Source organism: Monodelphis domestica, chromosome X (assembly GCF_027887165.1).
Source record: "Monodelphis domestica isolate mMonDom1 chromosome X, mMonDom1.pri, whole genome shotgun sequence".
Taxonomy (NCBI): Eukaryota; Metazoa; Chordata; class Mammalia; order Didelphimorphia; family Didelphidae; genus Monodelphis; species Monodelphis domestica.
Genome location: NC_077235.1, coordinates 40832203 through 40855432, shown reverse-complemented (window position 1 = coordinate 40855432; position 23230 = coordinate 40832203).

The following is a 23230-nucleotide window of genomic DNA, read 5'->3' as shown; positions in this document are numbered from 1 at the left end:
TATTTTTCTGTAAGATGTGATTGAAATCTTTGTAGAATTGCCCCTACCATTTTTAACATTTGCAACAGGTGGTCATGCAAAGATTGTAATTATTCTGGATTGATCATTTCACAAATAGCTATCATAAGCACAGTTAAATGAGATGACCAAAAATCCCAGGAAGTAATTTATTTTGTCTTTAGGCATGTCAATAAAATAACTCTGCCAAGGGCTTTATTCAGTTCTTCATTCTTCTTTCTCACTTTATAAGCTATATACTTCCTTTTTGTCTGCTAACATGCCACAAAATAAAACAAAAAAAACCCCTTCACTTACCCTGATATCCCTTCAAGTTTATTTGTTACATTCTTCTCCCTTTCCCAGTGAGAATCCAAGAAAAAAGCTGTCTATACTCTTTGCTTCTACATCTTTTCCTATCACTTACCACTCAACTCCTTGCAAACTGGCTTCTGACCTCAATACTTAACTGGAACAGTTTTCTACAAAGTCACCAATGAATTCTTAATAGCTTTTCTTAACTTCTAATCCTTCTTAACTTGGCTAAAACAATTAACAATACTGACTACTTTCTCTTCCTGGATACTTTTTCCACTTTGGATTTTCATGACACATCTCTCCTATTTGTCCTCAGATCTATCTAGCTACTTCTAAGTCTTCTTTGCTGGTTCATCCATGGCTTGAATCCAGTGTGGCTGTATTCTGGGAAGCTTTCCTCTTCTATTTCCAAATTCTTTCATTTAATAATCTCATTATCTCCCAGGTACTTAATAATCTTTATGACGATAATTTCAAGATCTGTATATTCAGCTCTATTGTCTCTTCAGAGTTTAATTTCTGTATCAACAAATGACTACTTCATATTTCTAAATCAATTTTACCAACATATTTCCCACTCAATATTTCCAAATGGAGCTCATTATCTTTTCCCCTAAAATGACCCTTCTTTTTAATTTCATTATTTCTGGTAAGTGGACCATCATTCTACTAGTGACCACAGATTCACAAGTTTCCAGTCATCTCAATTCTTCACACACTCTCACTTCCCATATAGTGTTAATATGTGATTTTCCCAATACAATATAAGGCCCATAGGAATCCTTATGTATGGTTTAGTGGTTCTGTGATAAAGGATGAAAGGTTTGCAAAAACTGTTGCAAAAACTGAGAGATGCAAACCTTAGAGAATGATTGACAGGAGCATGTGACTAAGGGTCACATGGGAGCCTGAGCCTTGGGATCTGGGAAAATTCTATGCTGAACAGTTGCTTCATCTGAGAATCTGCTCTCCTGGAAGGACCTAAGGCTTGAAGAGGATTTTCTCCTGTGACCAACAGAGGAAAGGGGTTTTCTGGATCTGGCTGCTGGCAGTAGCAGTAAGAAGATTTCTGGACCTACTTGGACATCTACCAACTTAAGATCCTGGCCCTATTTGATTGGACTCCTGGTGCGAGACTTGAATATTGGAAAGTTAATTCTTAGCTTAGTAATATAATTTAGATAGTTAATATATATTAGCTTTTAAATTAAATATAGGTTTACTCCTAAACCCATGTTGCTTCCTACCCTTCCCAAACAATAAATTTGAATTTATTTATATGTCCCTCTTGTTCTTTCCTCACCCTAAATCCTACCATAACAGTTCCTAATTCTATTTGAGTTTTACACCAGTGGTCTAGACTTAAAGAAAATTATAGATAAAATGTTAATAATGCAAATTAAAGTTCATTCAGCATAAAGAAGAGAGCAGGTTGAATTGCCAATGGATAATTGCAAACCTCCCATAATCACCTGAAACTTTCTTTGAAATAAAAATCTATCTCTTAAATTCAAATAATTGAAAGCAAACACTATTCATGGAACAATGTGGAGGTACAGCTCATATGTGAGTACGTTACAACATGTATCAAAGAAGGAAGTATAAAAAGGCACTCAGACAAAGGATATAAACCAAGTATAACAGAAGAAATAGATGTTTTTGTCATGTGGCAAGAACAATGGATAACCCTGGCAGGCCACTCCAGTATGTCATTGGAATTCTCACTATGTTAAGACAAAGTGGTTTAAGTCATTACCACCACACTGCTTGACCATGTATAGCAAACTTATGGGACACAGACAAGAATGGCACAAGATGAGCATTTATGAGAAAGTTAGAACCTGCATTCATAGAGCACTTCCACATCAATAAAGTCACAAATTTTGCAAATTCTGGCTCATCATTTTACCTTGCTGATTTATTTTTGTTTCTAATCTCATCAATGAACATATTAGCTATCCCTCTGAGGTTTGTTTTGTCCTCCAATATGATAATTATGATGCCAATAAGCAAGTCTGTTACTAAATCCTAACCCAGATTAAGTAGGAGCATTCATTCACACAATATATTTAAATTGACTTAATTCACCTTGGTTTCAATAAGTACTTGAAGATACTGTTTTAGAGTAAGTTTTTCTTCAAATCACCACCCACTCAATGGCTCTGTTATAGTGTGAATTTTGTGGGTAAACACTGCATGGATGAGGCAAATTTGTATGTTTGCCAATGCTGAACACCTGGGGCATGTGCCTAGATATTAAGAGGTTTAGCCTATCTTTCCTGCCCTCTGTCCTTCCCTTTCATCCTTTCAATTAACAAGCATTTACTAATGCCTACTGCATTCTTGGCAATATGATATCTCATTGGTGTGTATTAATGTATTGCACTTCCCTACATGAAAATAGAAAATTCTTTATACTATAATGAAATCTTGCAAGAAGGAATCATTAAGATGTGATTAAGTCTAAAATTCTCAAAATTTGTAAGTGGCCTCAATAAGCTCTTCAAATGAATTGTAATTATATTAGGAATCATTTACTGTGTTCTTCAGAGGTTGCATGATAAATACAATCATCATAATAATGATATTTCACCTTGACAACTTAACTGACCATAAGAGTCCCTTTAAATGAAAACAGGCACACATGTTTTAGTTTCTTAATTTTCTTGGTTAGATAAGTTTCTCTCTCCATTAATTCTTTCTTAAAAAGAAAATAATATCATCACCTTATATTTTTCTTTCCTGGGTGAGAACTTATTAGTTATGATAAAATCTATCTGTTAACAAGAGAGCAATTTTGGCCCTGGGAAAACATCAAGGCATCATTAAAATATTTCTTGAAGTCAACATAAATACAGATATTAAAGAATAATTTGTAATCTTTACAAGGGTTACAAAAATACAGTTTCCTGAGGAAAAGATCACAGAAAATGATTAAACTGTAATATGAAATATGGCTCTTGTCTCTAGGGAACTGTTACTGGCAACCATTGGTTTTAATATTTCATCTCTACATATATAAGTATATATGAACACATGTAAATATGCATGCATCTATCTGCTGATACATACATATGTGCATACTTACATACATATGAACATAGAAAACATCTGAGAACTGAACCTATGATTTTACTGATAAAGGGATTACCCAGGTAAAGAAACCCCATGTAATAATGCAGATTGGCTTGATCTTCTACACTTTATATTTTGGAGAACTGCGTAGGACACTGAGATGTTAAGCAATTTGCCCAGGATTGCAAAGCCAGGATGAATCAGAAGTAGGATATGAACCAAGATATTCTGGCTTCAAGGCCAACTTTCTATCTGCTATCCATTAACACTATACTACACTGCTAATGCCTGCCTGTCACAGTGTCTCTTGTTATAGATAAAGGTATATATATATATATATATATATATATATATATATATATATATATATATATATATATATATATCTTTTTGAATGAAATCCCTAGAGTTGGCTCAGATCACTATCTTGTAAATTCTATTGAATACTTGAAGCCCTTTTATTATAGCAATCAAAGGATAATTTTAAAAGCACGTGTAAACTGGGGCTACATGGCCATTTAGTTAAATATATTTAATTGTAGGACAGACCTTCATATATGTCAGGAAGGCAGAGGGCAATGAATTCTACACCTCAGTGGGTCCTGTTCTTTAGAAGCCAATGCCAAGGAGAATTTACAGAATTTTAGCATGAGAAAGGACCTCAATGGTCACCAATCTAACTCATACCTGAAAAAATTCCCATCAAAACATGCATGGTCATCAGGTCTTTTCTTGGAGACCTTTAATGAGGGATCCACTGACTCCCAAAGAACCCATTCCACATTATAACAGCTCTAATCTTAGAAATCCAATTATCAATATCATAGACTCATTAAACTCTCTGAAACGTCCAACCAATGTTCCTAGTTCTACCCCGGGAAGTCAAATAGAACAAGTCTTTACTTCCTTCTACATTAGAGCCCTTTAAATATTTGGAGATATCTGTCATGTCACAATCTACATCTTTTCTCCTCAAGTTTTTTAATTTATCCTCAAATGGCATAAGACCATACTAACTTACCTCTTCTGGTTTCTCTCTAGCTTATCAATGTCATCTCTAAAATATGGCAACCAAACAAAAAACAGAACTTTAGATATGATCTCACCAAGGCAGGGTGCAGTGGAACTATCACCTATTTGTTTCCAAAGGCTCGTACACTTTAAATATAGCTTAAGATTGAGATATTTTTCTCTTGATTGCATATATTTAGAATCTGTTACCCTAAAAACTATGATCCCCAGAAAAAGCACGATTATCAGAACCCTACTTACTTTCTTGGCTTTGGTGGAATGGGGATTTTTGAGCAGGTAGAAAAACTTAGTCACGTGGTTCTGTTTTGTCAGATAATAAACTTTATAAAAATAATACTTGAAGTATTGCACATTAATCTAAATCTTACAGTTGCCACATTACACTATTGATTCATATTGAGTTTGTAGTCTCCCCAAATCCTAGGTTCATTTTTGAATGACTCACTGTTTACCCATTACTTCTCCCATCTCCCACTAAATCTTAGAGTTGTGAAATTTATTTTTTAAATAAAATCCAACACAATTGGCATTTATTAAATATCTATTATATTTAAGATCTGCACAGGTTAGTGAGAAGAGGATAGATTATATTCCATATCAGTGGATATAATATATTAAGTAATGAGAAGACAAACCTATCTGAATAAGTGCAAGGCTTATTAGCATCTTACATTTAAGCAAGAAAATAGAACAGGATAACAGATGTATATTCTCAAAAATTCAAATTATTCAAATGAAGCTGTAATCTAATAAATAAGGATATCCCCTCCAATGATACAGATCACTCTCCATGCACATCTACCAATCCAGTATGACTATGGTATTCTCTTCTCCTTCATTTGAAAAAGGGAGGGCCCAATATGCAGGGTCTCTATGGGGTTATAGGAGGGTGATTGTCAGAGACATACCCCAGTAAAGTAAAAGATAAATCTTGGCCCTGAAAGCCTGCATCATCAAGAGAGGCAAAGGAACCTGAGACAATCAGACAGGCAACTGGCCAATAAGCAAATGTAGAACAAACCATAACTTGGGGAAACAAATGTGTCTCCTTCCATATCACACCACAGCAATCAAACCAAAAAAATAAATAAGAGGTAAGAGATGTGAATGAAATCTTAGAAAAATTAGAGTTAATAGATATATGAAGAAAAATAGAGACAAAAAGGATTACACATTCTTTTCAGCAGCACATGGTACATTCCCAAAGACTTACCATGTACTAGGGTGTAAAAACATTGTAAACAAATGAAAAAAAAGCAGAAATAATAAATGCAACCTTTTTCAGATCATAATGCAATAAAATAATAATTAGTAAGGGTACATGGAGAGACAAATAAAAATTAATTGGAAATTAACTATTATGAGTCTCCAAAATTGGTAGGTTAAAGAACAAATCATAGAAACAATAATTTCATTGAAGAGAATGACAATGAGGAGACATCATATCAAAATCAATGTAATGCAGCCAAAGCAGTACTCAGGGGGAAATGTATGTCCCTGAGTGTATATATCAACAAATCAGAGAAGGAAGAAGTCAGTGAAATGGGTAATCAAATTAAAAGAAAAAAACTAGGAAGAGAACAAATTAAAAATCCCCAGATAAAAACTAAATTGGAAATCCCAAAAATTAAAGGAGAAATTAATAAAATTGAAAGTAAAAGAACTATTGAATTAATCAATAAGACTAGAAGCTAGTACTATGAAAAAAATAAAATAAAGTACTGGCTAATCTAAAAAAAGGAAAGAAGAAAAACAAATTAACAATATCAAAGAAGAAAAGGATGACCTCACCTCTAAAAAAGAGGAAATTAGGGTAGTTATTAATAACTATTTTGCCCAATTATATGGCAACAAATATGGCAATCTCGGTGATATGGATAAATATTTACAAAAATATAAATTGCCTAGATTAACAGAAGAGGAAATAGAATAAATTATCCCATATCATATATAGAAATTGAACAAGCCATCAAAGAATTCCCTAAGAAAAAATCTCCAGGGCCAGATGGATTCAAAAGTGAATTCTATCAAATATTTAAAGAACAACTAATTTCAATTCTATACAAACTATTTGACAAAATAAGGCAAGAAGGAGGTCTACCAAATTTCTTTTATGTAACAAATATGGTACTGATTCCAAAGCCAGGCAGGTCAAAAACAGAAAACTATAGAGCAATCTCCTTAATGAACATAGATGCAAAAATCTTAAATAGGATACTAGCAAAAAGGCTCCAGCAAGTCATCACAAGGATCATTCACTATAATCAGGTAGGATTCATACCAGGAATGCAAGGATGGTCCAATATTGGGGAAAGCACCCACATAATTGACACTATTAATAAGCAAACTGACAAAAATCACATGATTATCTTAATAGATGCAGAAAAGCCTTTGAAAATATACAATACTTATTCCTATTAAAAACACAAGAAAATATAGGAATAGAAGGGCCTCTCCTAAAAATAATAAACAGTATATATTTAAAACCATCATCAAGCATCATCTGCAATGGGGATGAGAGAGAAGCCTTCTCAATAAGATCAGGAATGAAACTAGGATGCCCATTATCACTCTATTATTTAATATTGTACTAGAAACATTAATTTACTTATTCAGGGTCCTACCTATCAAAATACCAAGAAACTTTTATACTGAATTAGAAAAAAATTATAACAAAGTTCATTCGGAAGAAGAAAAGATCAAGAATATCAAGGGAATGTGAAGGAAGCTGGCCTTGTAGTACCAGAACTCAAACTATACTATAAAGTAGTGGTCATCAAAACAATATGGTACTGGCTAAGAGACAGAAAGGAGGATCAGTGGAAAAGAATTGGGGAAAATGACCTCAGGCAGACAGTCTATGATAAGCCCAAAGATCCCAGCTTTTGGGACAAAAATCCACTATTTCATAAAAACTGCTGGGAAAATTGGAAGACAGTATAGGAGAGATTAGATTTGGATCAACATCTCACACCCTACACCAAGATAAACGTAGAAGGGGTGAATGACTTGAATATAAAGAAGGAAACTATAAGTAAATTAGGTGAACACATAATAGTATACATGTCAGATCTTTGGCAAAGAAAAGATTTTAAAACCAAGCAACAGTTAGAAAATAACACAAAATGCAAAATAAATAATTTTGATTACAACAAATTAGAAAGGTTTTATACAAACAAAACCAATGCAACCAAAATTAGAAGGGAAGCAACAAATTGGGAAACAATCTTCATAATAAAAACCTCTCACAAAGGTTTAATTACTCAAATTTACAAAGAGCTAAATCAGTTGTACAAAATAGCAAGCCATTCTCCAATTGAAAAATGGGCAAGGGATGTGAATAGGCAATTTTCAGTTAAATCAAAACTATTAATAAGCACATGAAAAAGTGTTCTATATCTCTTATAATCAGAGAGATGCAAATCAAAATAACTCTGAGGTATCACCTCACACCTAGCAGATTGGCTAACATGACAGCAAAGGAAAGCAATGAATGTTGGAGGGTGTGTGGCGAAGTTGGGATATTAATTCATTGCTGGTGGAGTTGTGAACTGATCCAACCATTCTGGAGGGCAATTTGAACTATGCCCAAACGGCGCTAAAAGACTGTCTGCCCTTTGATTCCGCCATAGCACTGCTGGGTTTGTACCCCCAAAGAGATAATAAGGAAAAAGCCCTGTATAAGAATATTCATAGCTGCACTCTTTGTGGTGGCCAAAAATTAGAAAATGAGGGGATGCCCTTTAATTGGGGAATGACTGAACAAATTGTGGTATCTCTTGGTGATGGAGTACTATTGTGCTCAAAGGAATAATAAACTGGAGGAATTCCATGTGAACTGGAATGAACTCCAGGAAGTGATGCAGAATGAGAGTAGCAGAACCAGGAGAACCTTATACACAGAGACTGATACACTGTAGTACAATGGAATGTAATGGACTTCTCCATTAGTGGCAATGCAGTGATCCTGAACACCCTGGAGGGATCTACGAAACAGAACACTATCCACATTCAGAGTAAAAACTGTGGGAGTGGAAACACAGAAGAAAAACAAATGCTTGATTACATGGTTCAAGGGGGATATGATTGGGGATATAGACTCTAAATGAACATCATAATGCAAATATAGACAACATGGAAATAGGTTCTGATTGAGGAAACATGTAATACCCAGGAATTGCCTGTCAGCTATAGGAATGGTGGGGGGCGGGAAGGGAGATAAAGAAGAATATGATTCTTGTAACCAAGGAGTAATGTTCTAATTTGACTAAAAAATAAAACAAAATATTCAATTCTGAGTCAAAAACGAAACAAACAAAAAAATGTGAAGGGAACTAATAAAAAAATGTGAAGAATGGGGGCCTAGCAGTACCAGATCTTGAACTGTACTATAAGGCAGTCGTCATCAAAACAATATGGTACTGGCTAAGAGACAGAAGGGAGGATCAATGGAATTGACTTGAGGTAAATGACCTCAGCAAAATAGTGTACAATAAACCCAAAGATCCCAGCTTTTGAGACAAGAACCTACTATTTGACAAAAACTTCTGGGAAAATTGGAAAACAGTATGAAAGAGATTAAGTTTATATCCACATTTCACACCCTATACCAAGATAGATTCAGAATGGGTGAATGACTTAAATACAATAAGAAACTATAAGTAAATTTGGTGAACATAGAAGAGATAGAGATTATTACACCATGTAAAATGAATAATTTTGATTACATTAAATTAAAAAGTTTTCGTACAAACAAAACCAATGCAACCAACATGAAAAAATGTTCTACCTCACACCTGGCAGGTTGGCTAATATGACAGCAAAGTAAAGTAATAAATGTTGGCGGGGATGTGGTAAAACTGGGACACTAATGCATTGCTGGTAGAGTTGTGAATTGATCCAACCATTCTGGAAGGCATTTTGGAATTATGCACAAAGTGCTTTAAAAGACTGCTAGCCTTTTCATCCAGCCATACCACTCCTGGGTTTGTACTCCAAAGAGATATTAAGGAAAATATTTGTACAAAAATATTTATAGCTGCGCTCTTTGTGGTGGCAAAAAAATTAATATATGAGAGGATGCCCTTCGACTGGGGAATGGCTGAACAAATTGTGGTATCTGTTGGTGATGGAATACTATTGTGCTCAAAGGAATAATGAACTGGAGGAACTCCATGTGAACTGGAATGAGCTCCAGGAATTGATGCAGAGTGAAAGGAGCAGAACCAAGAGAACAATGTACACAGAGACTGATACACTATGGTACAATTGAATGTAATGGACTTCTCTACTAGTAGCAATGGAATGGTCCATAACTATTTGTAGGGAATTATGAGAAAGAATCCTATCCAGAGGAAGAACTGTGGGAGCAGAAACACAGAAGAAAAACATGAGTGATCATGTGGTTTGATGGGGCTATGATTTAGGGTTTTGATGTTAAAAGACCACTCTATTCCAAATATGACTAATATGTAAATAAGTTTTGAACAATGATACATATATAATTCAGTGGAACTGCTTATCAGCTCCAGAAAAGGTGTGGGGCAGAATCATGAATCATGTAACCATGGAAAAATATTCAAAACTAATTAATTAAACAAATTTAATTTAAAAAAGAAAAGGTTGGTTGGGCAGAAGAGATTGTAATAACAGACATAAGACAGAGGAAAAAGCAAATCTTTTATACCTTAAAAATTTCATTTAAAATCTGCAAAGTAAATAAAACAAAGGGAATGCCATATTAACACATAATCCACGAATGGGAGAATAAGTTTTAATATGTATTATAAAGAAGAGGAGGAAACTCAAGTGTTGTATTGCTCTATCTCTCTATGGAGATGAAAAATTGACTTGTTCTGTATGCGTACATCTGGTCTCCTCTGCTATAGTCCAATGTCTTGGGGGGAGACATGAACTTTTTTAATATTATCTGAGACAGGAAGAAAAGTATTATGCACCTGTACTCAGATTTCACAGAGGGACCCAATTGTTAAGCAGTTGATTCTCATTTAGTCTAAGACACTTACTGTTTTTTAAAAAGTGGCCATCTGGCATTTCCAATGTGAACTAATCATAAGGATGATTCCATGGCCAATTCTCCTGACAGTCAAAGAACTTTTTATCCCAGAAGCTCCCAATCCCTAAAGCCAACCAGAAAACAATTGGTTTGCCCATGATCACAACCTTGCCCTCAGTCAAATGAATGTGTTCAAGAGAGAAGTCTCTGTCTCTGTCTCTCTGTCTCTGTCTCTCTCTCTCTCACATCCCCTAGAAATTTCATGTATTTTAAGTAGGTATGTTGTTCTTGCACAAAGGTAACCCCCTAAGCACTTAGCTATGTCACAGAGTTATGAAATATGATTGTAATTATATGTTTCTATTTTTAATACCACAGTAGGGCAGGTTCCAAGACTTTTCCTCACAGATGCAAGCAACAGGAACTAAAGTTAAAACATGGCTATAAGAGATTGAAACATGATTATAGAAAATTAGGTACATATTAAAAAAAAACAAATCCACCACCAACAATAAAAGTTGTTCAACTACAGAAATGCTTTATTGCAAGTGTGTTTATTGTCTAATAAATCAATGTGTCTGAATTCATTTCAAATAAATATTCTAGGAGTTGTGATCATAAAATGCACCAAAATTAGATTATAGAGGAAAGAGGACCATTTCTACAAATCTCCCTCCCCTCCAGTCAGTTTTGGGGAGCAGTAGAGAGAAAGAAAGGTCATTGGAGTGATACGGTCAAAGAAACAAACTCTGCCACAGGAGGGATATGAAGCTGACAGTCAGGGAAGGAGGATAGTTTAATATTAATAAAACAAAGTAAGGAGGTAGAGCACTAATAGGACTGTTTAATGCAATCTATGCCTATGCTGAGCATACTATGAAATCTCTATATTTCTTAGTCATTATTTTAAATAATGCTTAGAAGACCAGAGATTTCAAGTGAGTTGTCCACAGTCTCGCATGTTATGAGTTCTCTAACCACAAGTACAGCTCCTTTCCCACAGCATTATTACTCAAGAAGAAGCCCTAATTTCAAATTCCCTGCTGGCCCCTACCATTTGTATGACTGGGCAAGTCACTTCAGATCTCTGTGGTTCAGGGAGCTACCTATGTCTTATCACTGATAGGTTATTACTTCCGACCAGCACATGTGAAGGTAGTTCTTGCTGACTAAAAGCAGAGAATTTAAAAGTTGGAAGGAACCTCTGCAGCCATCTTGTTCAATACATATATGAAAGAATCATCACTAAAAATGTAACTAATAAATAGTTATTCAGACTCTGCCTGAAGACATGCAAGACAAGAAAGGGACCCTATTGTACCTAGGGGAGCCCATTCCACTTACCATTTCTGAGCTTGAGTTTCTTTATAATTGAAATGGCAATGAAAATACTAGTACTATGTAACTAAACACACAAATCCCCCTATTCAGTATCCTGAGATCCTACACTTAGAGTTGGAAGAGACCTAGGAGGTCATCAAGTCTAACCCTCTTATGTTATGGATGAGGAAACTGAGGCTCATAAAAGTAGAATTAAAACAGGTATCATTCTATAAACAGGAAGAGGAAATATTCTAACCATTTATTGTAAACAAAGTAGTGGAAATTTTATTTGGCTTAGAATTTAAAGACCTAGGTTCAGCTCCTTTCTTTGCCACTTACTGAGTGACCTTGAGAGAAATTCTTTCCATCCCTGGGCCTCAGGTCCTCATATACAATAAGCAATGAGTTTGGAGTCACAGGATCTCCACTCATATCCTAAGTCTGTTATCAAATGTGTGGCCTTAAGAAAATCATTTAGTCTCTCAAGAAGAAACTGAGCTACAGTTTCCTCCTCTAAAAATGATAAAAGATGAGGTGGAGTCAGGGGAGTGGATTAAATGACCTCTGAGCTCTAAATCAAGAATCCAATGATAAATGTAAAATGTCTGGGGTAGATTAGGTTCTTTACATGTACAACCTTCTGGGAATCTATAATTCACAGAAGAAAATCTTAGAAACTAATACTCAAGGTGCCTTTACAGATTTCTCTGATTTCCACCTCCACTGCCACCTACTTTTTGTAGTCTTGATCATGTGGCATGTCTCAACTTCTATCACCCTCTATGCTTCCTTACTCCACATCCCCCTCCATCTTAATCAACACTCCACCCCCAGTCCTACTTTCTTTTATCTGAATAACTGTATTAATATAATTTCTTTTAAAATCATCTTCATTTCCTAATAAACCTATTTAATCTTCCCTCCTAAAGAATTATCACTTATAATAAAGCATTAAAAAGGAAAACCACAAAACCAGTTCAGAAAAACTAAATAACATATCAATGGAGTTTGAATGTTTATCTATAGGGTTCCACACCTAGTTCTCTACCTCTGCATAGGAAGGAGAGAAGGGCCTTTTCATAGCTTTTGAATAGGGTCATACTTCCATCACCAATTTCTTGGGGTCTTTTCCAGTATAACAGCACCATGAAACATTGGAAAAGATCCAAAAGCCTTGAAAATACACATGGAATATGAATGCCTTTTCCACATCTTACACAAATTATCCTACATTTTTGCAAGATGATGCAAATGGAGTCTCCATTCTTTGGAAAACCCATTTGGGTTCTTTTTTTCCCCCACCCATTATACTTAGAATAAAACATCTGTAGCAGTTTAGAAAGCTTAGGCTATTAAAACAAAATAATCGGCATTTTTGCACTGATCTCAAGCTGTTCTATGAACAATGAATCACTGAAGCTGCCAATTTGATGCTATGAAATAAAAATGCTTCATACAATAAAAGTTTATGTTCCTAGGGGCTGCCAATGTATTATTTTATTTAGAAAGATTCAGTTAACATCCAGCTGTTCTCTGCTAGGTGTAGTTTGAAGGAAGTTTGTCACTTACATATTGATTTATATGCATATAGAACATTAAAAGAAAAGGATTCTTTTTCTGGACATCTTCATTATAAATCTGAAATGAATACTTTTGTTCTCTGTCTCTGTCTGTCTGTCTGTCTCTCATCACAAAGAATAGAGTTTGAAAAAAAGATAAGGTGAAATAAACCCAACAAGGCACCTTGGACACACAGTGTTCAAATCTTTTGGGGGGGCATGGGAAGAGTTCTGTTTAAGGTATGCCAAGGATTCAAAGAAGATATACATATTTAAAAAAATACCTTCACTTGTTTGAAGAGGTTGAGGACTACAGGAGTAGAACACTGCATATCCTGTTATACTTTGTTGATGTGTTGCTCAGTTGAAATGTTTTTTTTTTAATTTCCTTTGATTTTTTAAAAAACCTTTACCTTGTGTCTTAGACTCAATAGTGTATATTGGTTCCAAGGCAGAAGAGCAGTAAAGGTTAGGCAATGGGGGTTAAGTGACTCAGGGATAAACTGCTAGGAAGTGTCTGAGACCAGATTGGAACCCAGGACCTCCCCCTCTCAATCCACGGCATCACCTAGGTAGCCCTTTTACCTTGATTTTTAATTCTTTGCTATAATGGATAGTTCTCAGGGTGATAAGACAGTATTTTTATTATATTAGTAAACAAAGGTGATATAGAAATAAAAGATAGCAATATTTTTTTTAAATTCACATATATGTCACTTGGAGGCTGCCTGTGAAAGTCATATAATAGAAGATGAAACCAGCATATCTGGGCTGGTGATCAGATTGGCCCATTATAATACCACTGTAGAACAGTATGTTGGAAGGTGAGAGAGTGGAAGGGCCATAGAGAGAATTTTTTTGCTGCTGAACAGTAAAGAAATGGGCATTTGGTGTTCCCTTTTGGTTTTCTCTATGTATTTGTGATCCTCTGTTCTGGGTGTGCCCTTGAGGATTTCTGGTTGGCTGAGAGGTCTTAGGCAAAGTGTTGATCAAAAGGCCATACATTGATAACCATGTACTAAGACAGTAAGAGTGGCATCTTTGACAAAAGTTCTGAGTCTTTTTCTGCTTGCTCTGAGGTACTTGTGTTAGAGGTTGCAAACCCGGTAACCATGTTGTTGTAGGAGCTCAATGGCACCATAAAGTATGGACTTTGTAACTGTCCTATTCTAAAAACTATATTATGGTACAGTTTAAAGCAAAAAATAATTGTTGTTGAGTTATTTCAATCATGTTTGACTCTTTGTGATCCTATTTGGGGTTTTCTTGGCAAAGATTCTAGAGTGTTTTGACATTTCCTTTTCCAATTCATTTTATAGCTATGGAAAGTGAGGCAAGCAAGATTAAGTGATTTACAGAGTGTCACATAGTTAGTAAGTGTCTGAAACCAAATTGCAATTCAGTTTTTCCTAACTCCAGGCCTGATGCTTTATTAACTGAACCACTGAGCTGATCCTTAAATCAAAATTAGGGTAACAAAATTTTCATACAGTCTCAATGTACTCTTAAGTATGTCTAAAATGAAAATTCTATGAAACTCTACTATCATCTACACAGATTTTCTCTAGGAAATCTAGCTTTGTTGGTAGTCACGAATCAATCCCCTTACTATCTTCTCAATGAACATAATAAATATCAAGATATATGTGGAAATGGTTTAGGAAAATTTATGAAGATTGTAAAAATGTGACTTTCCCATCATTCTCTACAACATGTTGACATATAAGCAGGAAATACTGTCCTGGTAGTTTCGAAGACTCATAGAAACAGATGGAAAGGACTTTAAAGGGTATTTCATTTGACTGATGAAAAATCTGAAGTCAAAGAAAACTTTAAAAATTTAGCTAAGGTTTCACAAGTAATAAGGGGAAGATCCAAGATTCAAAATGAGGTCTATTACCATCAAATTCAACACTCTTTCCATTACCTCTATGCTTTTTTCAAATAGTTATGTTTCACATTCTAAGGCAAGATGATCAAGCACTCCATGAAATCATAGCTATTTTTGGTCACACAATAATAGTCATTTCACCAACTCTTTAATTTCTGAGCCTTAGAACTACTCTTCCATTTAATTGCAACTTCATTATATTTTCTTAAGGTAGGTACATAATTTAAGTGTTTACTATGTGCCAGGAACTGAGATAAGTCCAAGAGATACAAACACAGGGCATAAACCACAGCCTCTGTCCTCAAAGAGCTTGCATTTTTAGGAGAAGGGAAAAATGTAAATGGAACTGAAAGGGGACAGTAATAAGGAGACAAGCTGCTTGTGAGTACCAAAAGTGTGTTGAGTTGGGAGGAAGGGGAACACAACAAGGGTCTTTCATGAAATGGAGATCCTGCCAAGAGACTCTCCTACAAATCTGGGAAATAGACTCTAGGCTAGTGGCATCTCAAGGAGAGCAAGGCTTCTGGTTTCATGAAAAGTAAGAATATCACTACACACGATTCCCAATTGCTCTATCAGCTCAACTATCAGATAACAATTTCACATCTGAGGTACCAACCATCATCTTTGTGTCAATGGTGATTCTTAACAATCTCTGTCTCCTTTCCACAATGCCACCATGGTCTTTGTGAAGGTAGAAGTGGTTTACCACCATATTTTTTTCTTTCCTTCACAACCATCTGGCCATTCCTCTGGCAATGAGTCTATTTGCTAAATGAATCTAGCATATTTGTAAGCTCCTAATCTTGAAGATCACAAGTTTGCCCAGGAACTAGAATAAGTCTTTCATGTTATCTTTTTTAAAGAGTGGAGGGAGAATGATTTAATGGAATCCATGGAAAGAATTTAGGAGTCATCTGTCCCAATCCTCTCATTTCACTGGTGAGGAAACTGAGACCATTCAAGGGGACAAAAGTTTTGTTCAATAATTGTCAGCTAATTAAGGGTAGTGCCACTGAAAATAACAAAGCCTCTAGAGTTCTGGTCCAGTCATTTCTCATCATAAAATGCTATTCATTACCTAGCTTGGTTATGTTAAGATATGTTTGGGTTGATAACAAATTAAGTTTTTCTAAGAATTATATTTTCCTTGGAACTTAGATAAATTATTAGCCCTCAGTTTATTCATCTGTAAAATGAAGGAGGTAGACTTAGAAGTCTTTGAAGTCCTTTCCAACTTTTGAACTCTGGCCTATATTTCATATAAAATCATAATTATTGATAAGCAAATAGATCACAGTTGAATTGAATTATTCAATGAGAACTCCTAAATTTTGTTTTCAAATAATTTCCTTATGGGGAAACAGAAACATGTCCTTTTCTTTGTGAATGACTCATGTTATCCTTCCCAACACTCCAGCTATAAAACACTAATGACTGAAAAATTCTCTAAAATCCTACTTCCTCTATGAAAACATTTTTTTCTAAAACCCTTACCTTCCATCTTAGAATCAATACTGTGTATTAGTTCCAAGGCAGATGAGCAGTAAGCGCTAGATAATGGGGGTGAAGTGACTTGCCCAGGGTCACACAGCTGGGAAGTGTCTGAGGCCAGTTTTGAACCCAGGACCTCCCCTCTCTAAGCCTGGCTCTGAATCCACTGATCCACCCAGCTGCCTTCTCTATGAAGACTTTTAAGACTGATTAATGGCTCAGAGAGAATCTTCCATCTATGGGAAGTGCACTTAATGAGAGCTCAAAAGACATGAATTCAAATTCTGATTGTTACATACTACCTGTGTAATCTGAATTCATTTATTTTACCTCTCAGTGAAACCACAGTTTCTTCATCTGTAATTTGAAACGACTTAACTAGAAATTTTCTTTTCTTTCAGCTCTAAAATCATCATGCTGTTCAATTCAGTTCAGTCTTCTAACCCAAGTTTTCTAAATTTTCTCTCTTGTTGAACTCCTAAATCATTTGTCCATGATCCTTATGTGATAGAAAGAATTCATATTCCCTTCAAATATTATTTCAGTGGTTTTATTCTGCTGTTTATATGTCTTTTCACATAGGTACCTGATATTTACAGGAGAACAAACTAAAGATCAAAGAGGTTTGTGTATTTTACCTAAGACCATAAGTCATTAATGAGAATAGGGCCAGGAACTCAGACCTCCAAATTTTTTGGTACTCACTAAATTAAATTACACAAACAATGATTAAGAACTTATTATATGCAAAACACTTCTAGGAGCTGAGTCAGGATACAAAACTGAAAAGAAAGTTGATCCTGTGCTTAAATAGCTTTCATTCTACTGGAGGGATTCACCATGTATTACTGACAGGTTGGTAAATACAAGATAAATTGTGAAGGGAGATATCACTAGACACTAGCAGTTGGGAAAGGATTCAGGTAAGAAGGGGCACATGAGCTGGGCTTTGAAAGAAGTCATGAAGTCTAAAAGGCAAAATTGAAGAGATAGTACATTCAAAGAAAAGCAGACACCCTGCCAGAATGTATAAAAGATACAACACTGAATTCAGGGCAAAGCAAATAGACCAGTTTTACTGGAATGGAGAAGGGAAGTAACATAAAAGAAGTCTATCAAGGTAAGATCAAGCAATATAACAAAGGGCTTGATGCCAAAATGAGAGAACTGTATTTTTCCCCAGATGGCAATAGGTACTCACTGAAGGTTTTTGAGAAGGGGGACTGACATGATCATCCTAGTGTCAAACGAATATTAGCTTGGACTTTGCTTAAATTGTAAACTTCAAAAGGACAAGGTCTTTGTGTAGTTTTTTTAGAGTGCCCCAAAGCACTCCATCATGCACGCTGACTCCTTAGGGAATGCACCTCAAAGACACATTCCATTATCAGTTGTTTCTGTCATTCTTGCCCTGATGTGATGTCATTTTCTGGCTAATTTCATTTGAACTAATTGAACTTCTCTATGTAAATGAACTGAGGATAATAAGGTGGTGAATGGATGGGGGAAGCAGCCAGCAAAGAGAATGTTACTATTCAATAGCAGCAGAAATGGCAGGTGGGGATGGGAAAGACACAGTGAAAAAGGAAAGGGAAGAAGAAATAACTTGGGTAACTGCTATATTTTTTGTGAACAAGGGTTAGTTTTTCTATAAATGCATGCATAAACATTTGTTACCTTATGTTTCTAAGTACATCCAATCAAGTGCACTCCCAAAATATCTGCGCTCTCAGACATACTGTGCTCTGCTGTAATTCTTCTCTCGGAAGGAATGTCCCTGATGGCTCCACTTTCTAATTTGAACTTGAATTAATTACTTAAAGTAATTTCACAAATGCCCCCAAAATATCTTTTTGAAAACAAGTTATTGAACTTGCAATGTTTAACTATGATGGCAAGAAGAAAACAACCAGGGAACAAATGGGAAACTGACATCTTAATTATCATCCACGCTTTTTCTTTCTTGCCTCTTCCCATCTCCAGAAATAGACACTGAAACAACACCTTGTTCAATCAGAGGTAGGAAAAAGTGAATGAAATACTTCAAAAAGATTTTTTTGGAAGTTTGCTCCCTTCTTGTAGCTCATCTGTTTGGGGGGATTCTTTTCTGAGTTGAAGTTATCTTTAGAAATTCTCCCATTATGAACACATACTGTCAGAGATCCCCATTAGGCAACTTATCATACAGTGTACTAAAAATACAGCAATTGAAAAATATATTCAAAGAGAAGCCCCCTCGCTAGGTTGTCCTATTTTTAGCAAGCAGGTAACTCCATTGAAATTAAAGATTCCTATTATTACATAAGCTATTCATGCTTTGAAATCTATTGGTCTTTTCAAATATTATCAAACTTTCCAGGATGAACAAGCCCTAGCAGCAGTCTCCCCACTTAAAGGAAGTTCTAAAAGGTCAACTTTCTCTAAGGAACCATGTTAAAAGATCAAGTACATCAGGAGTTAAATCCCTTTTGCAAAAGGGTTCTGACTGCTCATTCTAAATCACTAACAGCCATTATATAGCTGGGTTGCTTTCAGGCTCAGAAGCTGTATTGGCAACTTAGCCAGCTGCTCTGGTCTACATATCACAAAAAATAATTTTCAAAGGGGGTCTTATTTAATTTTTTCTTGGCTCTGATTTACTTGAGCAATGTCCTTAGATGGATTTTCACCATTAGATAAGGATATTTGTGAAGTAGAGAAAAGATATCTACAAATAGAAATTTCCTACACTGATGAAATCATTGGTATGGACTAAAATGTTAGACACTAAAGATTAAAATATTAAGAATGAAAACAATCTCTGCCCTCATGAAGCTTACATTGCTATATTTTATTTGGAGGAATATATGCAAATAGATGTAAAAACAAAATCTATACATATATTTGTTGTTTAGAATAGGGGAAGGAAGGAAGGGATATGGGAGTACAGGCTTCCCCTAGACACCCTAACACTTCAGATTGTGTAGAGTACATGAAAGACTCATTTTTCCTTGCATTCCTGAAGTGCTAGGAAGGTGACTTTGAGGCCCTCTGGCCTCTCCCTTAATTCTTGATGAGCAAAGATAGGCACATACCAGCTAACTCCTGATAAATATCTACCTTATATCCCAGATATCTGATTATCTTCTAAACCAGACAATTCACCCCCTTTTGACTTTGAGGCATAGGACACAACCACATGACTCATCTCAGGTTCCAAAGACTCAAGAATATGCCATCATCATCCTTTCTCTAGTCACGTAGGCCCTATTGTCAAAATGATATAAAAGGCCAGAACACATCTCCTCTAGAAGGCAGTCTTCTATCCACTCTGTCCCCCTCAGCTTTTCACACTTACTTAACCATTTGACTTACATTCATATTAGCAAATCTCTTTTATTTTTAAGTTAGCTATTCAAATCTGTCATTCTTCACAAGAGTAACCTGTCCAGGTCCAGGCTTTTATTTAAAGCTCTCTCAGGAAGGAAGGAAGGAAGGAAGGAAGGAAGGAAGGAAGGAAGGAAGGAAGGAAGGAAGGAAGGAAGGAAGGAAGGAAGGAAGGGAGGGAGGGAGGAAGGGAGGGAGGGAGGGAGGGAGGAAGGAAGGAAGGAAGGAAGAGGCACTATGCTATGAGCTTTACAAATATTATCCCATTTAGCCATCATAGCAACTGTGGGATATAAGTACTATTATTATTCTCATCTTCATTTTAATCTTTTTTTTTTAATTTTTATTTTTAAAACCCTTACTTTCCATCTTGGAGTCAATACTGTATATTGGATCCAAGGCAGAAGAGTGGTAAGGGCTAGGCAATGGGGGTCAAGTGACTTGCCCAGGGTCACACAGCTGGGAAGAGTCTGAGGCCAAATTTGAACCGAGGACCTCCCATCTCTAGGCCTGGCTCTCAATCCATTGAGCTACCCAGCTGCCCCTTCATTTTAATCTTGAGGAGATTGAGGCTGAAAATGATTAAGGGACTTGCTCAAGTTCACATATCTAGTAATTATCTGAAACAAAATTTGAACTCAAGTCTTCCTATGCCTTGAATTAAATCTTGAAGGGATCTGGGAATCTGAAGTGGGCATAAATGAAGAGTGAGAGCATCCTAGGAATGGGAGACAATCTGTTCAAGAGCCTGGAGATTAGGAATATGATATCATGTATAGGAAATATAAAATAGGCCAACTTGGCTGAACAGTAAAATATGGGAGAGTAGAAAGTTAAGTTGGAGCCAAATTTTAAAGGGCCTTAAATGCCAAGCAAAGGAATTTATATTTTATTCTAGAGGCAATAGGGAACCATTAAAACCTCTTGAACATCAGCATAACATAATATCTGTGATTAAGGACTATCAATTTGGTAGGTTAATAATGGAGGATTGAATAAAAAGAGGAGAGGCTAAAGGCAGGGAGATCAGTTAGGAGGCTACTACCATAGTCCAAATTTTGGTCCAAATTAGAGTTGTGGCCATATAAGCTGAGTGAAGAGGATGTATATGAGAGATTCTGTTGATTATCTTTTAAAGTACTGAATTCAAAGGGAAACACATAGCTCTCTTTTCCCTTTGTGACAGATAGTTGAGGATTCAATTAAAAAACTTAAGAAAAAACATAGATTTTCTTCTTTAGTTTTCAAATACCACATTTTTAGCCCAATAGCCTGACAATAAGTATTCCTTAAGAGTGAGACTCACATATTATCATGGAAATGGGCTATATTGCCCTTTCTCATTGCCCTCTTTGCATTCTAATGAGCAATTCCAGCAACTGTTCTTATTTTTGGTTACCTTTAAATTTCTAACGATTTGCACTGATTTGGCTGTAGGAGGGAACTTGTACATCTGATTATTGTAATAGTCACGACTTACATGGAAACATAAAACTGGTAATAGTTTTTCAAATAGGTTAACCCCAACTTTAAGATGACCTTGCTTTTCAGAGCTCAGCTTTTATGGCTAAAAGCTTCTAAAATGACTCAGAATAAAAGATGACTGAAAATGTCAGAACTTTCCTTATTTTTTAAAGAAAAAGATGCCCTAGAATTATTGTTATTATTTTGAAACAGTCAATTCAATTCCATCAGACAAGCATTTATTAGTACTTAAAATTTGCTAGGCACTGAGTTAGGCACTAGGGACACAGACAAAAAGGAACAAGTTTACTTGGCATAACAGCTTCTCTAGGGCAAGATGACCCAGATGGTAAAAAAAAAAAAACTTGGCCTACAATTGTTAATTTTCTATTGATTTTAGTCAAATAGATAAGGAGCCCTTGAACTATGACAATGTCCTGTCATCCCAGCCTCCCTCCGCTTGCTGGAAAACCAGAAGTACTGCAATACACTGATGGGGCAGTAAGAACTGCCTTGGAGAAGTTTTTGAAATAAAGCTGTGATATTTACATGCAAATATCAATGTAACTGAAATCCCAGGCAGCAAAAGGCATTCTCCATTATGACATCCACATTTGTTTTCTTCTCGTGACCATCTCATGACCATCAGAGACATACATATACATTATTTTTCCCTATATCTGCATACTCAGATACATAACTTTACTCAGATACATTTAACTTTACAAAATATTATATCCAAATATGGAAGAAAAATGACAACAATCATCATGCTAAGAATGTGATTGATTCTCAATATCCAATTTTATTCTTCTCTGCAAAGAAATGGGAGTTACACTTGGCCATCAGCTTTTTTAAAGCCATTATTGGTCAATATTTTAGTCAGAGTTCTGAGGTCTTTAACAGTTGTTGTCCTTCATATTATCATTGAGGACATTGTCAAACTTGTTGTACAGGTGCTGTTCACCTCAATCTTCAAGATTTCATGTCTTTCTATATCTCTGTAAGGTCGTTATCTAATTTCTCAAAGCACAATAAACATTCCTTTTGAATCACTACACTACAATTTGTTCAGCTATTTCCCAATTGAAGGGGATCTGATTATAGAAAAAAAATCATATTTTAGTGGATGAGTCATTTTCTTCTATCCTTGATGTTACTGAGGTATATATCTAATAGTATTATATCATGGAGTCAAAGGGTATGCACAGCTTATTGATTTTGGGAGGCACAATTCCACATTATTTTCCAAAATGGCTGAACCAATTTTAACAACATTTAGTGTTCCTATATTCCCACAATCTTCATTTTTCTTCTTTGTCATTTTCGTCAATCTGATAAGAGTAAGGTAGTACTTAGTAGTTGTTTTAATCTACATTTCTATTATTATTATTCATAATTTGAAGCACTTTTCATAGTATACTTGACAGATGGCATTTCTTCATTTGAGATCAAACTTTTGATATTCTTTGAATACATATCTATCAGAAAATGGCTTGATTTTTTATATATTAGTGTTAAATGATTATATATCATTAGATATTAGATATTTCTGAAAAAAACTTGTTTTGAAGCATCCCTCCCCACAAACACTTGTTATACTTTTAGTTCTAAGTTTAGTTACTGTGTTTCCTCAAAAAAATTTTAAATTTTATGTAATAAATGTCACCCATTTCATCTCTCATGTTCTCGTCT